The following is a 16,956-nucleotide window of genomic DNA, read 5'->3' on the forward strand; positions in this document are numbered from 1 at the left end:
TAAAATTGTCACACTAGAAAACTTTTACTACGTTGACACTTCTCATTCTTGTCATTAATTTTGTTGTTGTAAAACAACATGTGCTTTGATGTAAAACAACACGTGTATGTTTGATTCATTCAACGTGATAAGTCCTTGCTTGCAGCTGTAAGAGTTATCAATTATTGTATACATAATTTATTAGGCAGCATTAATCCAACATTAGAAGTAAAAGTTTTGTATAAGCCAATCAATTAAGACCAGTTAACACAACATTCCTTGAACATTTTCTAAATAGTTATTTGTTTTTGTGAGAATGGTCGATGCTTTTTTAATTTTTTTTTACTGGTATGGCGTGAAAATAAAATTGTGTCTCATAATGCTAAAATACTAATAATGACTTACTAAGTATTTTTATTTGGGTTAATTCAGTTTAACCTTTAAATCCTTAATACATCTTAATCCTTAAGTATAATCATTAAAATTAGAGTTTTATTATATCACGATGTGACAAATTAAACTAAGAGAAAATAATAAAACATGAAGAAAAAAAGTAGATGTTACAGTATTGACCTGCAATTTTAGCTTAAATTGGATTCAAAAAGTCTTTATTCAACAGCCATAATTGTCACATGTTCGACATTTTTTAATTCAAAATGTCAAGTTTAATAACACTGGTACTAATTAATTTCGCATGGTAACGATAATTGAACACAGTACATTGTGTTTATCATAAAAGTATTATTTTTATGTTACAGCTATGTACTTTATTTCTTAACAGAATTACTTTATAAAAGTAGCATATATATGTACAGATTTTCAAAAACATTATCACAAGTAACATATGCCGTCGGATTCTATATTAAACAGGCTTTAAAACATCTTTTTTTAGCTCTAAAGCAGTAAGTTACTTGTGTTTTTTGATACCCAAAAAGCACTGGAGTATCAAGGTTTTTTCCCCAAATGTTACTATACCCTCTCTGAACTTACTGGTCACGTATTTGTTTACGATTAACCACTTTCATTTTAATTAATGGAATTTAAAGTTCAAACCGTGTCAAAATTGAAATTTATTGCAAAACGTCTTATAAGTAATTCAAAACGTGTCATGTGACAATAACACTTAGTGCAGTATACTTATATATTATTCATATATTTCCATGCTTCAATTTAGGCGTGTCAGTGTAAGTCCTACAAAAAATGAACTTTGCCGCTATCAAAGCTTTTCATCTAATCAATTAGTTAATTAGTTTTGTGCAACAAAGCAAACTTGAAATAGGATAGTGTACCAGGCACAACTTAAGATACAGTTGCGAAGTGATCATGTTTTGTAACATACTAGTTCACATGAGTTATGTGTATATATCTTTTATCAATATATTGAATGTTACAAAATCCATATATTGATGTTGAACGAATAAACAATTAAATACGTTTTGATAGGGATTGAATGAATTTTTTCATTTCCTTTAATTTATAATTAGAATAATAAGTTTAACAGTGACATTGTAATATGCTGACATCAATGTTGCTATAAAACACAAACATTCCCAAATATTTTTATTATATATGTCAAAACAAAAATGTTTTGAGATAAATGTACGAGTATGAAATGTGAAAACATGTATTCGTCCACTATTAACATCGAATGTTAAATTTTGTCATCCTATCACATTAAGGATTTGTGGTATTGCATACTGTATTCGTGTATTCAGATAGCGTGTGTATTTGCATTAAGAATAACTTATTGATGACAATATTTTATTCTGAATCTCCGTGCAATGGCTTACGGACACTCATGTGATAGAGGAATGACTATAGTAATTGTTTCAATAACCTGTACTAACATCGGTCAATGCAATTTACATTTTTATATGTTGACAGACTTTGGTTTTATTACAAATTTCAGCTGCTCATTTGGACACTGATTGATGCAAGTTTTTTTAAAAAATGATCATGAATTTTCTTCTTTCATCATTTAGTATATATCATTCCCAATGACCGAACTATATGTACCAAACGCCATATTTTCTAGTGGTTTATGATTTCTTTCACTATCCTTTTTTAAATATGATTAAGCCGAGACATGCTCATTTTCTTTAAAAGAGCCTCTCCTTTACCAATCTTTAAAAGAGGCGCTCCTTTACCATGCGTAACTATACGGTTAATGAATCTCGTGAAAATCGTGGTCATAGATAGAACGCATAATGAAATAAAGAAATAATAAACCGCATCGTTGCAAAATACATTTTTTCATTCACAAGTTATTGACAATCTAAGTATGGGCACCGTTTTTGTTATGTGCTTAGTTCAAACATAATCACTTTTACAAAAGGCTAAGGTAAAGAAAAACAGGTAATTTTGATAACATATGGGTATAGGCCTTTCTCAAATTATATGCATGCTTTACATTCCATCACCAGAGAGAGGCTAACAGGGCACGAATGTAAACAAGTAATGTCTGACCTGATAAGCCCTAGTGCGTTTAACTTGCTGGGGAAATCTCATTTTTATTCCACTCTGTTATTCCAATTCTAGATATGATTATACCGTTAATTTTCATAAAATACCTAAGGATGTGAGTTTAATAAAGGAAAGGATTGTGAAAATAAGATGGATGAAAGAACATTTCAAGGTAAAATACCATTTTTCATTTCTTTTTAAACCAAGCTACTTAAGATGTATTTCTGCTTACATTAATTACTCTGATTTCTCATTGATTTAAATATTTTATTAAATTATAAACATAATTATATGTTTTGTTCATAAATTTCATTTAAAATATCCCACTTATAATGATAACGTTTAAAACATTATTGCTTCAGAATCTTAATCAATACCGTTTTTATATTAAAAAGCAATAACGGTTATTTTATGTACTATTTCAGATCAATATTTTGCAATAGTTGCTCATTTTGAAGCATTTGACACAATAACATTAACAATCATGGACATAAATTCATATATGTCTGAAGGGAATAGATGTACCCTGTAGATGGTTCGACTGGAGTAATAATCAACAGACCAGTAAGATGAACACTAAAGAAGAAGATTTCATTTCCAGATGAAAGGTATACACAAGACTTAATTTTCATTTTTTACAAATAAACAAAGTTCAGCCCCTGTAAAAAATATATGTGCAATTAAAATATAAATTGATATATTCTAGAAATGTCATAATTCTTGTTTCCACTTCTAAATAAAATGTATATATTTTTTCAGGAATTCCATTGGTAACAGTCCTGAACACAAATTGACAACTGGTATTTGAATCGCCTTAAATTGTAATATCTCTTCATGGCAGTGGCATAACAGATGAAAAAGAAAATATCAAACATTTCAAAGAAGAATTACAGAAAATTTAGGAAGAAAACAAACAGTGATATTAAACGTTTGATACAAACAAATTTTCAAATGTTGACAGTTGTATATTTTGTAATGTTATACAGGATTTCCAACAAAATTTACTATATATTCATTACAGTTTTCAATGTATAAAACATCAGCAAAAACATTAAGAGCGTTTATTATGATGCAAGCAAAACAATCAGCTTGACTGACGAAATGTTTTTAAGCATATTTTAAAGGACCATTTGTTCAGTCTTTTGCGCCTTGAATTTCAATAAAAACTTAAAAAGAAATCATCGCATTACTTTGTTTTTAACATTGTGCTTTGTTACATATATGGTACAGCTGCAGGGAATATGTCAACATGTTAATATTTTGTCCTCTTATTGCATTATATTGTTTAGAGAATATTTCTTGGAATGTTAAAAGAAGTGCTAAAACTTGATGCTGCCTTTCCTAATACCCTCCTACTGCAAGTTCCTGCACAGATTTTCTGCAAATGTTCATGGAATATTTGGGGTTGGTTAGTCCAGGCAACATTCTCTGGAAGTGCCGTGTTCCCCAATGATTTGTTATATACCAGCCAGTAGAGGGTTCCAACAATATGACCACATAATCAAGTCAGACCAACTGGACAAGTGCAATAATCTAGTGATACTTCAGCTTCGTCTTAAGATTTGACTGATATTTGCACTTAAATGATTGTATTTCGTTATATACTATATATTTTATACTGTGATTAATTAAATAGTTGATAATATATAAGTTTTACGTTCTTTACTTAGCTTGAAATGTATTTTTATATTGCTGTAAACAACATATGTGTTATGATACTGAAAATCCATTGAAATGTATAAGACATGTGAATATTATTTTGATTTGATTTCCTCTGTCTGTAAAATTAACAAGTTTCTACATGTTCTAGAGAGTCATCCAGAATTTTTTACTTTTAAATACAAAGTGAATAAAACTTTTTTTTAAACTTTTTTTTATTTCAATAGCTAAATTTAGGGGAAGTATGGTACAGAATTCAGCATCCAACTGTTTACATCTATTATCAGTTAATTGCTTTATACACTCTTGACCAACATGTGTTTAGGTTAGCAATAAAATACTGATAACACAGAAAATGTCTATTTAAGTTGCAAGAATTAACCTGATATTTATACTGACAAAGAATATTAGAAATTACTTGGAATTATCATAAACTTTAATTGACTTATCAGGTCTTGTATTTCCTTCACTGTTAAACCCTTTGTTGATTTATTTATCTCCAGAAGAGATTTTTGTAATATTAAATATAGTTCTCAACAAGTATGTAGCAAACAGAACATTATCAAGATCTCTGACACTGTATAAAAATCTTTCGGCCATATATTCGTGATATGTTTACATAGAGCAGATACCGAAGCTTGCCCTGTTAGCCTCGTTCTGATAAATCTATGAATATGTATGAGGTAATATTAAGAAGAGTCTATTAGAGTACGAGTGGTATCAGATGCATGAGGCTTCTGCGCTGTCTTTAAGATAAGGGTTTAGGTAAAACACGACATTCAAAAATGAAAAAAAGACTCACAAGATGACACTCGTCTTAAATTTGTCATGGCTTAAAAGTTAATTATTTTCAAATGGGAAACAAATCTTAACATGAATTAATAACACGTTTGGAAATCGTCAGTTTGTTTCATGAAATATAAATGTATAAAGGGTTTAACAGATACACCAGTCTACTTCATAATTTTGCTTATCCATATCTTTGTTTTGTGCGCACATTTACTCTTTACTAAAAGGTTGTGTAACAGTTCTTAGTCTTGTCTATTCTAAGGTTAATTTGTTTTATGTTTCAGAAACTAAAGCGAACACAAAATAAACATTAAATTGATGTTTTTGTCTGCTGGTGTCTGTTCAGTATAACCTACACCCTGTCAGCAAATTAATTTATTAGTAAGCTATGATATAACTTATATCAGGAAAACTCTCTAAACCTAATCTTCCTATTAAATATTCATGCAGATATTGAGATTCAACTCATTCATACTCATAAATATCGGTGCAAAGTGCAGTGTATCCGCCGATACTGTTAATTCAAATTGATAATTGTGATAACTATGGAGTGATTAACTAAGCCCATGTATACTGACATTGATGATTGAACGCAACAATGCAATTATAAAGACAAACATCATAATTCAAGGAATTTTTTACATATAATTATATCGCGTTGTCTCAAAAAATATGTTTCGTGTATTAATAGTCACTTCTATGCCTTTTACTATCTCAAAATTTCTTTGTGTATTTATACTGTCACTTTTACATTTTTTTATTATTATTTTATCATAAACAACAACATTGTTATATATTGAAAAAGACAGTTAAAATCAAGTGTTGTATAAGTGATACTTTTATTGATTTAAATTTGAATTTATTATAGTGTTGATGGTTTCAGGATGAAATACAATTACTTTTTGATGTGAAAAACAAACCCGTGTTTTATGCGTGGAGCTATTATCCTTGGAAATCCGATATTTGAAGACAAAACTGGCTGACTGCAGTTATGACCTGGATAAAGACCCTACATCAAGAAAATAGATAATAACGACGTTTCTGTTATATTACGAGCAAATCGAGGCGAAAAATGCATTTAAATACGGTTTTCTTTACACGGAAAGACAAACGAACGAAACAGAAAAATTTACCGAACAGGGCATACTTGTATGCCCAAACTGTGATAATGCACCACTTTTTCTTGGCAAATTGAAAAGGCATGGGCAAACCCGGACTGTGTTTTCCTTGGTGCTTTTTTTGAAGATTTGAAGGAAAATGGCACAAAAGGTACAATCGAACTATCTATATTAATAACTTTTAAAGAAAATAAGATGCGTATACAAGTGTTATTAATAAATGTATGTATTTCGCCAGAACAAATACCAATACAATCGATCGTAAAATCTTATTTCCGAAGAAAGAAAGAAACCAATATGTTGCAAACCAAATTGTTGTGATTAAGTAGCAATTAAACTTTATAAAACGACTAGAAGTGGGTGTGAAATAATGAGAATCGAGTACTTTATCAAGAATACTTGTAAACGCTCCAGATAATCCTAATAAAACCAAACGTTTTATGGCCAAAAACTAACGCTATATTATCTGCTTGAAAAACAAAATGTTATGGAAGGTATTGTGATATGAAAGTTAAATCAACCCACATTAGAAACAGAAAAATAAATGGATACATAGAAATGTAATGAATGAATTGTCAAAGTTTGGTACATGATTTTCAATAACTGAACATACATGAAGTTTGTGTAAATTGCTTTGGTTGTCTTTGTGCAGAGATACTATAGATATAATGGAAACCTTTAAAGTCATAATATGATCATCTTTGGGTAAAACATTTTAATTGCAGGAATTTATTGAAATCTAGGAAATTCTGGATGATTATGTGAAATAACGATAAGAGAACAAGCAAACTACATTCGGGAAATTGTATTCCCAACAAATGTACAACTAATGCAGGTTCATTTGGTTCTAATGACACTGTGTATCTATAATGTGTTTACCTAAAGTGTGTAGAGTTTAAGACGTAACATATCTTCTTCGCGTGTACTATTTTCGGATATCAAATTTGAGCATAATATATCTTTCAAATGCCATGCTTACGAATAAATGTACAATAAAGAAACAAAAAAAAAAATAACAAAAAAAAACAAAACAAAAAAAAACAAAAAAAAAAAAAAAAACAAAAAAAAAAAAAAAACAAACAATGTAATATTCGACAAAGGCGCTGAAAAATGATTCGTTTGATTGAAACCTGTCGTAATGTTACGAAAAAGACATTTTTTAAAATTTGATTTTTAAAAGAAGTAACTTTCAAATCGGTTTCCCAAAAAGCCCAAGTCTGTTACTAGCTCCATCTATAAATATGGTTTATACAAATGTTTATTTATATTTGCACTCCCGATTGCATTCGTCCTTTGCGGTTACGTATTAGAAAAGCCTACTTAAGAGAACTATAAACACAATTCACACTTTCCCTGCATTTTTGATAAATCTCAAATCAATAAATACATAACGTGCACTGTAGACAGACATAAGTTTTACTAAAAGATGTTTTCTGCTATTAATAAAGTGATTGTCTTCCTATCATTTGTAGTTCAATGTTCAGATACAAATACTTTTGTTTCTAAGTCACATTGTGAGAAAAAAACTTTATTATACTCTCAATGAAACTAATCATTGGAACATACATATTTTGTTTTATAGAAAATTGGGCTTTATGAAACATTAAAAAATTGCAGGAAAATTGAAACTGTAGACACGGATTGATTGACAGTGATTGAAAATGTTGCTTAGTAGTTCGAACACTATACGAGTGTTTTATAAATATTTATTGGCGTCCGCGCCGAAGCGCGGCGCCTTTTATGTAATGAAATCAGATTTTGTGAAAGGGCGACAGCAACTTCTCGAGCCTTTTATAGTTGTTCATAATAAAAGCCGATCATTCCGATCGGTATGAGGGTGCTTGATTATTAATTAGTCGCGATATGTATAATGAATAGCGAACTGGAGAATTTCGCAATGCAAACATTTTCAAATTAAATAACCTTTTCCGTCAATAAATCGCGCTATTCGGGGTATTTTTATTTATCATTTTGTAGTACACAGTGGGTAATTATGGTATGTTATTCCGAAAGCTGTAAATAGAATGATGAGTTGATGACCTAAATATTCCGAAAATCTATTTATAGAGGGATGTACTCCTGTCGGTAAATTCCCGGTCTCTCCTGGATCTATTTGTCGACCGGCGAATAGTACCCACACGTTTATTGTCCGGTCTCTCCCGTTTTGGAGTAGATGTTTGATATCGTTACAGAACAGAACAAATTATTAATATTTTACAGATAAATAAGTTTTTTTTCAAAATGAATGTTTGTCACTTAGTTTGGTTACCATGATTAATAAACACTGATCAACTCTCAAATTTATTGATTATTATTATTATACATAAAACATACAATTCGAAAAATAAAACCAACAACACAAATCGCATGTTTTATTTTATCGATATTGAGATAAAAACAATAATGTGTACAATAATTGAGAGAAAAATGTACATTTTTATGGCATTAATATGACACTATAATCAACTTTGAAACAATTTATTTAATTTGTTATTCGTGTTTAGTAAAGATGCCGAGGAATTATTCAAAGTTACAAATCAGATTTTATGAATTATTCAATTGACTGATAATTTAAAAAATGATAAAGAAAAATACAAATGTACATGTATATGGTTTAAGTATTAACAATATTATATATTGAAAGATTAACCATAATTTACTGACTTTTTCCAGTTAAGTTTTGACATATAATCGTCGGTCATTATGACAATTGAATTCTTAAAATAATAGTAAACGTAAAAACTCAGTATTAAAATAGTGCATAAAACACAAAAAAGAAAAGAAAATTATATTCATAAAATCTGTATTTTTTTTTATAAAAAAATATATTACAATTAGTGTATAATAAACATTTATGCTCAAAATGATCAACATGGTAATATAACTAGTGTCATATTGTTACTAAGTGTGGGGGTCTTCGCTAATAGCGATAACATAATAAGAGACAATTACACAAGTGTGGTGTTGATTATGCGTTACTCATATGGATTATAAATGATTGTATACATGTATATCTGTTGCTATTAATAACCATGATCATTAAGAAATAACAAGTAATATTCTAATTTCTAGCATGCCAATCAAAGTTATAAATAATGAACAATGTCTTTCGTTCGTTCATTCATAAGTGATATACAATTCTGGTAAAAACCAATGAACCATTGAACAGTTTATAAGAATATCTTGTCATCATATATCTACTAGTTCATCTGCACCTGCTGCATTTCTTGTTTGGACGCCCTTTGATGCTTTGCATCAATGCTTTTCTTGTAAATTCTATGTAATGAAACCCCGTGCATCATAATAGAGGTTCTTATTCGCTCTAAAACAAAGGTTGCAATTATAGCAATATTGACTGCTATTATCTTATTCTTAATGTTATAAATCCTGTAATTTCTACTGCTATTGAGAACATGGTTAATAGCTTATATCATTTAAAACGTTGTTTGTTTCGAAAATTATAACTTACAGAAATATTTCTATTCTTTACGCGAGCGATACATTAACAGCTTATCTTGCATGGACCTTTCACGATTAAACGCAAAATGAACAGATTTCTGTTGGATGGATTCCGTAAGATATAAACGCAAGATTATTTACTTAAAAAATCAAAAAAAAAATCATTTACAAATTTAAATTCTAACCTAGAGAAGGAATATTGAGGCAACGACAAGAAGAAAATTTGTAAGTTCATATTTTCTGGAACAATTTATAGTTTAAGATACATTTATCACAATATGAAAATTAATGTTAAACGTCAGAACGAGCAGAAAGAGAGCAAATTGCCGTATATTAAACTCATCTAAGGGAGACATAGAGCCACCTATTTGACTTTAAGGGATCACTTTGTTTCCAGATTTTTATATTTAACAAACATTTTCAGGCGGACAAATACTTGCACTACAGTGAATTGTGAAACATCAGCAGAAAACCAAATATATTTTTTTATTGTCAATGAAAACTATTCACCATTAATGTTTTATAAAATGTGACAGCTTTCTTGCAGATTATCTTAAAACTACATATGGATCGTATTGCTGCCTATCTCTGACTAGTTTTATCTTTTTATAATGGAGATTTATAACAGACGCTCAGAAATAACTTACTCTAACCATTAAGAAAGAAAATGGATTTAGACAAACAAGGAAAGTTTATCTTTCAGGCAAAAAATCAACAACAAATTGATGATTTATATTTTTACTAATTTTCCAAGCATCCAAATTATGATAGAATAACTGAGTATGCAATGTATAACTACACACATTAAATACAGGAAATGCAACTGTAAGATGCAGGGAAATATTCCGATTAGCAAATGAGATAAATAGTATTTACTTTTTAATGTAGCAGTATCCATTTTTCTCGTAAGCAATTTAATGAAAAGTGCTATGGAAAATACTGTGATTTATATTGGAACTAAAAGATAATCTGCATCACTATTACATAATAAACGATTTATGAGTAGTTGATGTTTTAAAGTATATAATTAGCGGTAAATCACTCGCATTTAGACGTTTTTAACTAAAATTATTCTGGCTTTTTCAAAACAACATTCTCCTAGTTTGGTATGAGCTATGGTACTATTTATAAGCTGTAACATTCTCTTCTAATATACAGTTCAATTTAGTTATATATAAATGGAGTGTATGTAAAACTGTCAATTACAAATGAAGATACACACAATTGTGGTATTGGTTACCCAATAAAAATTGACGCTTTACGGGAATAAAATATTAGTAAATAATATCAAATAATTTAATTTTTATTCGGCAAACGTGATATGATACTAACTGTCGCGAATTGCTGTTTTTCAGGCTGAGCGTCGACTATCTTGGAACACTACGTAAAAGAAAATAAATAAAACACCTCAGGAAGTCTGGATACGTTTCTTTTCATGTGTCACTACACATTGATGTACACATACATATCAGCTAAAACGTTTCTTCTGTGTTTAAGAAGATTAATTGTTATAAGGGGAAATAAAAATCATTAGTGACAATGCTATGCAATCGATGTTATAAGTGATGTCAGCGTTATTGAAAATCTCAGTGATAGCGATGATGAATGCGTCTTCAAGAATAACGTCAATGCTATAAATAGCTTGTATAGTAAGGTCAGTGCTTATCATGGACATGAGTGCAGCAAGTGACGGTTCAAGCAATGTAAGCGTTATTGAAATAAATGACTTTGAGGCAGAATATTACTCCGGAGATATTGTTATTGTTAAAGTTGTGCCAATAAAATAAAATCTCTGAATAACTATTATAAGCGTGTACTCCGACTGATATATGCAAAATTTCCACGTGATTTCATTTTCAAGATTTTACTGCATTTATAAATACACCACAAGTCATTTGGCGGGAATCGATTTTGTTAATAAAAGATGCTAGAATTTAACTTATTGTAAATTGTCTTAATTTTGTCTTATGTGCACCAATCCTTAAAACCAAACACTCGATATATATTCAGTGTATGGCGGAAATTAAAGATAACAAAAGAGATCAGGGCAAATAGAAATATTCTCGGCCACTGTTATTAATCAAATTTGATATGATGCTTAATTACTTATATGTCAAATGTGAAAAGATAATTTTCAAATGTGGTATGAACTAAAACATTTCTAAAACAAACACGTAATTATCTGTAAAATCATATACCTCAAATGTATAATGATCGCATTGTCTTGAATGTTTCATTGACGTGATGTTAATCTTCTTTTGAAGCCTCTTTACTTACACATCTATATTTCATTTGAACAATAAATCAGGTTTTAACATTGAAAAAAGTAATTATTACTTTGAGTTGTTTTTTTAAACATATTGTTGATTTCGATACAAATTCTTTCTATTTAATCAAGAATTAGAAAACGCTATGGAAAAAGTATTCCGATATTATAAAAAATGTCTTAATCTTAAGATTTTCAAAGAATTAAATGTTGAGAAAATTCTAAAATACAAAGGCAAATAATAATTAAAACAATAAACAACAGACTTAAAACATAAATTTGCAATGAATGATTTGTATGGTATTTTCAGATCACTATTTACTGTAAACAAATTGTCTTTTGAGATATTTATGAGTTTTCCTCGCGGCATAAATCTCACAAACATTTAATGCAGAGAATCCATGCTATGTTTGAATCATTCAAATTAGAAGGTTAAATGTTTTGGTGTAATTGGAGTAAATATTCTTTTTTTTCTACATTTGACTCTAGAATTACTGTACATTTATTTTGTAGAAACTTGTCTACTTTATTTGTATAGGTGAACTGAAGCGTGTCTGTTAGCAGTCACTGCTGAAGCACGAGCACGTTTAATATTTTTAATGTCGTAGACACATTTTGTTGCATTTCTTATAACTATCTATTTTATGATAATCATATTTATAGTACTTGTAATTGTTTGATTTACTCGGGGTTCATCTGTCAGTATCACATAAACTTTTTTATTATAAACAAGTATTTAAAAAGAAATAAACCAAGACACCTCTTACCTACTATCCTACACTAGTAACAGAGAACAATCATGCTATCAAACAACAACAACAACAAACACCCCTAAAAACAAACTTACGTCGAAACAAACGAAAACAAAAATAATATGAACATACGTTCTATCAACTTTACATATTGTATCGCCAGCCCATCAAAAATTTACAATTTCTGAAATTTTAAGATATTTCACATTGAAATATTTCATTTTTACTGACAAATATGTCAATGAGTAACTGCATTTTCCTTCAAATGAAAAAATAAAAACAAGTTACTTTTATTTCAAATCACTGACACGCTACTTTTAAAAAAATTAAAAAGCAGAAATGAAACATTATAATGATCCAAATGAATTCACAATAGAGCTTAATATGTTAAATTTAAAATGCTTAAACAATTTCAGTAAAGTATGTTTTGAACGTTTGATGCTTTGATTTACATTCATCAAATTTTACAGAATTATCTAAAATGTCATTTGGAGAGACATAAGTTTGAAAACATTATTTTAGAAATTATTCTAAGAGAGACCTGAAGTCAACTACTTCACATTCAGTTGTACAATAACTTTGAAGATAGATACACTAATCACTTTAGTATGATCAAGATATGACTTATTTTAACACTATAATATCAGTCAAAAGGGACTTATTGACGGAAAATCATCCTAGTAAAGCTAAGCACAATAAATTTTATTCATTCAATCTGACTTTCCCTTAAAACCAATCTTTATCGTTTCTTTATCTGACTCTTTTTTTAAACTGTTATGTTGATTTATATAAAAGACACTGAAAAATAACTTATTCTAACCGTATATGAAAAAATACACAAGCTAAAGGTTTTATCTTTTAAGAAAAATAAATTGACGACATTTTTGCCCATTTTCTTAAGCGCAATCATCAAATAGTTTCATGTAAAACTACATGCATGCAAAATGTTATTTAGTGAAATACGATTATACTCCCCATTAGTAAAATGAAATAAATAGCTTTTTACTTTTCGTACAATATCATTTAATTATTTCTATCCTATTTATCTTTTCTTCTAGTTTTTAGAAAAGGGCTTATCAAAATTTTATATATATATTTATGGAATTAAAATGATATGAGTCATCAAAACATAAGAAAGCTTCTTTTCTTTGTCTTTTTCTTCTTTGTCGGATCTTTCTTCGCTCAAACACATTAAATGATTTTAATGATAAATGGTAACTTTTCAACATTTCAGGTGCCCCTCCTTCCATTATTTCATGCATGAACGGACACCGACGTCCTCACATGAAACAATCCAAATTTATATCCCAGGCGGGATTCTATCCCAAAGTGGTTAGGAGCAAGTGGTGAACGACCTAAACCGTTCGGCCACAACCGCTCCTAGTTATGATAGACACCCGAATCAATAACCTATCAAAATATTGACTTACAGGTAGATTGTTCTGTAACATGGAAATGTGACTAGATAGGAGAACACAAGACTAATTTACTCCGCTTTCCTCTCAAGTTTAAACAAAATGACATTACGACATGCAGTAATGCAGACAAAAATTCACGAAACAGACGCTGAAGCAAATGAAATATGTAAAACCTAAACATGATAATAAAACATATTCAGAAAACAAAACAATTGATGATGAAATGCCGTTAAATAGCAAGATCACTGAAAAATATTGAATAAATTCTAACAATGCTATCTAAATACACTCTGTCTGGAATTGAGTTTTGATGTGTATGAATTTACCACGAAGGCAGTAGACCTCAGTGATTCTTTTTTCCGCATAAAAACAACAAAACCGGTGTTAAATAACCGATAAACACCGCTCAGACCGATACTTTTTCGATTCTAACAAGATAAAATAAGGAAGATCACTAACGATATTTTTTTTCAGGCGGAAATAATTTCCGGTGCCGATTTACTTATAACGCTGCTCGATTTCGCACCCTACTGTTGCTAAGATATAGATATTATTAAACAAAAGACATAATAAAAGAAAACGTTATTTTATCAAGCTTACAACTATAAAAACTTCTGTCTTAGAATGGATTGTAATGTGTTTGAATCAGTGCAAATTTATCATTCTTGTATGTTTGAAATGACGTCAGCGTTTATGAATGAGTTGTATACTTAAGATATTACGTTGTCATTACGCTGCTTACGGATTGGCGCCGTTTTGTCAAAATATTTTATAAATTGATATGGATCTAATCTGTGGCGTTAGTGTATGTGATATATTATTTCAGTAGTGTATGAAATGAAAAGATTATAAAAACACAAAATATAAATAAAAATGCTTTTTCATGGTTGTTAATCGAGGGAGAAAACATAGCAGCCGCATATACAAGTAGTCCCTAACCAGTGTTTATTTGCAGTTTAACACCGGTTTATTCTTCTTTGTCTATAGTGACAAAATAACGAGGAGTGTTAGAATTCAGACGCTGTGGAATTTTCAACTAAGGCCTACCGGTCTTTGTCATCATAATAATGCGCATCTGATCTCTAACTTCGTCGCAAGGTTAATAACAATTTCTCATTTATCTGTATAATTAAAAATAACATTTGTGGCAGTACTGTATCTTGGTAATTTATATTGTAACAACTCTAAACATTAAAATCCGTTTTATATAAGCGATTGTTGCTAATGGTCGCTCTTACTTTTTATTATCAAGCGTTTGAAATTAATTTTGTCTTATATGATTTAAGTATTTAATAATGAATTGTTAATTATTTACTTTGGTAAAATGGCTTTCTAAAATGAATCTAGTTAATCGACTGTACATGCAAATAATTTCAAACACTTAATAGGCATATGTACGTAAATATGCATTAACCAAGTTAATTTTGCCGAACGCAGTCGTTCTTGGCCAATTAAATTTTGCAAAACATTAATCTATACTCACGGACTGTAAAAAATCAAGCATAATGGTAATTTTAATGTATATCTTTCAGATCCTGTAACACTATTTTTATGGTTTTATATCATCAATATGATGCTCAAATTAAGATTTATCGATTTCGTAAGTTCCAAAAAGCATTATTTATAAAACTCAACTACAACATACAGGATCTTTAAGTAAATAGTCTCTTAATCGACTAACAAAGGAACAAATTTTATTAACATAAATGTACTGGGAGATTTCTTTAAGTAATGAAATATGTACTACACATGCAAGACGGCGAGAAAAAGAGTCATTACGTAATTAAATAACGTGATACTGCGACTTAATTTCATGTAAATACCTATATGGCATTGCATGAATTATGGCAACACGACGGAACTATCAAAAATACTTGTAAAAAAGCTATACAGGCATTATGTTGAAATGTTTTGCATGTCATATTTGGGCTAAATATTTTCTCTTAACACGCTGAAAATGTCTATATGTCTTAAAGAAAAATGAACCTTTCACATAACCGCACATCATTACAAAACAGAAGAGCATTCCAGCTACTTGTTTTTTTGTAATTCAATATCCCTAACTTTAGCAATAATTTCATGACAAACTGTTGTACAGACGGCAAAAATGGCAATATAAAGCTTCGATCCATTTTATTTTGTAACTGTTTTACTGCCTCAGACCAACTTATATACATCACTCATTTTCAAATATTTTCTGTTTAATGAATAAAATTTCCATGTTCACACTGCCCACGCCCCCTAGCACTGATTTTGCTCAAAATTGAGACATGAGAATGGAAAATACCAACAATTTTCCTCTCGTAAGACATAAGCCGCCTTCTTAGTTTTGGTTCATTACATCGTATACTCACACAAACGCTGAATTGAAAATTTGAAAACAAGAGCACAAAATTTCACTTAGTATACATACCGTAAAAATCTTGATTTTAAACATAGTACTTATACTTTATGTTCCGTCATACGTGTACAAATAAAAAATTCTCTTGCAAGGCAATAACACAAACACTGCTCATCTAATTTGCAAGGATGTCATCGGAGAATAATAGTGGCCTTTATTAAATTTTTAGTATGATAAATACTAAAAATTATAATACTTTATCCTACAGCTCAATTTAAGGATAATTTGAACAGTCCAAAAACATTTTCATTGTAAAGCCTAGTTCTTTACACATAAACACGTAAAACATGTATATTGTAATATAATTTTCATTTACACAAGGCATGGACTGTTCCTCGCATTTTTTTTTTCAAATTTCAGGACGGGTTACTATAATGCAATGTTAAACATGTTCTTTACTTATTTTGACTGTAGATATTTTTTCGAATATAACACAAAAATGTTGTCTTAAAATGATATAATATTGTTTCTTGCATATCTGACTGCCTCGTTAGTTTTACCCATACAAGAAATTTCATCTGACATGGGGGTGCCAGACGAGTCGCGTTCGCTTAAGATGACGTAATTTTACCGTTATGAATGAAGTACACGCTGTCGTAAGAAATTAGTTACGGGTGTTATAACGTACATTGCCATGAAAAATTCTTTTATT

General features: G+C 29.6%; 1 long non-coding RNA gene across 1 annotated transcript; it reads left to right on the top strand.

Annotated features, from left to right (window-relative positions):
- The first annotated feature begins 2,362 nt into the window (after nucleotides 1-2,362).
- Nucleotides 2,363-4,154, top strand: LOC132723520 (uncharacterized). Its single transcript, XR_009624754.1, has 3 exons — nucleotides 2,363-2,614; nucleotides 2,868-3,050; nucleotides 3,202-4,154. It is a non-coding gene; the product is annotated as an uncharacterized LOC132723520 (long non-coding RNA).
- Nucleotides 4,155-16,956: the final 12,802 nt, after the last annotated feature.

This window comes from Ruditapes philippinarum, unplaced genomic scaffold (genome assembly GCF_026571515.1).
Source record: "Ruditapes philippinarum isolate M1 unplaced genomic scaffold, ASM2657151v2 ctg169_1_1_1_1, whole genome shotgun sequence".
Classification (NCBI taxonomy): Eukaryota; Metazoa; Mollusca; class Bivalvia; order Venerida; family Veneridae; genus Ruditapes; species Ruditapes philippinarum.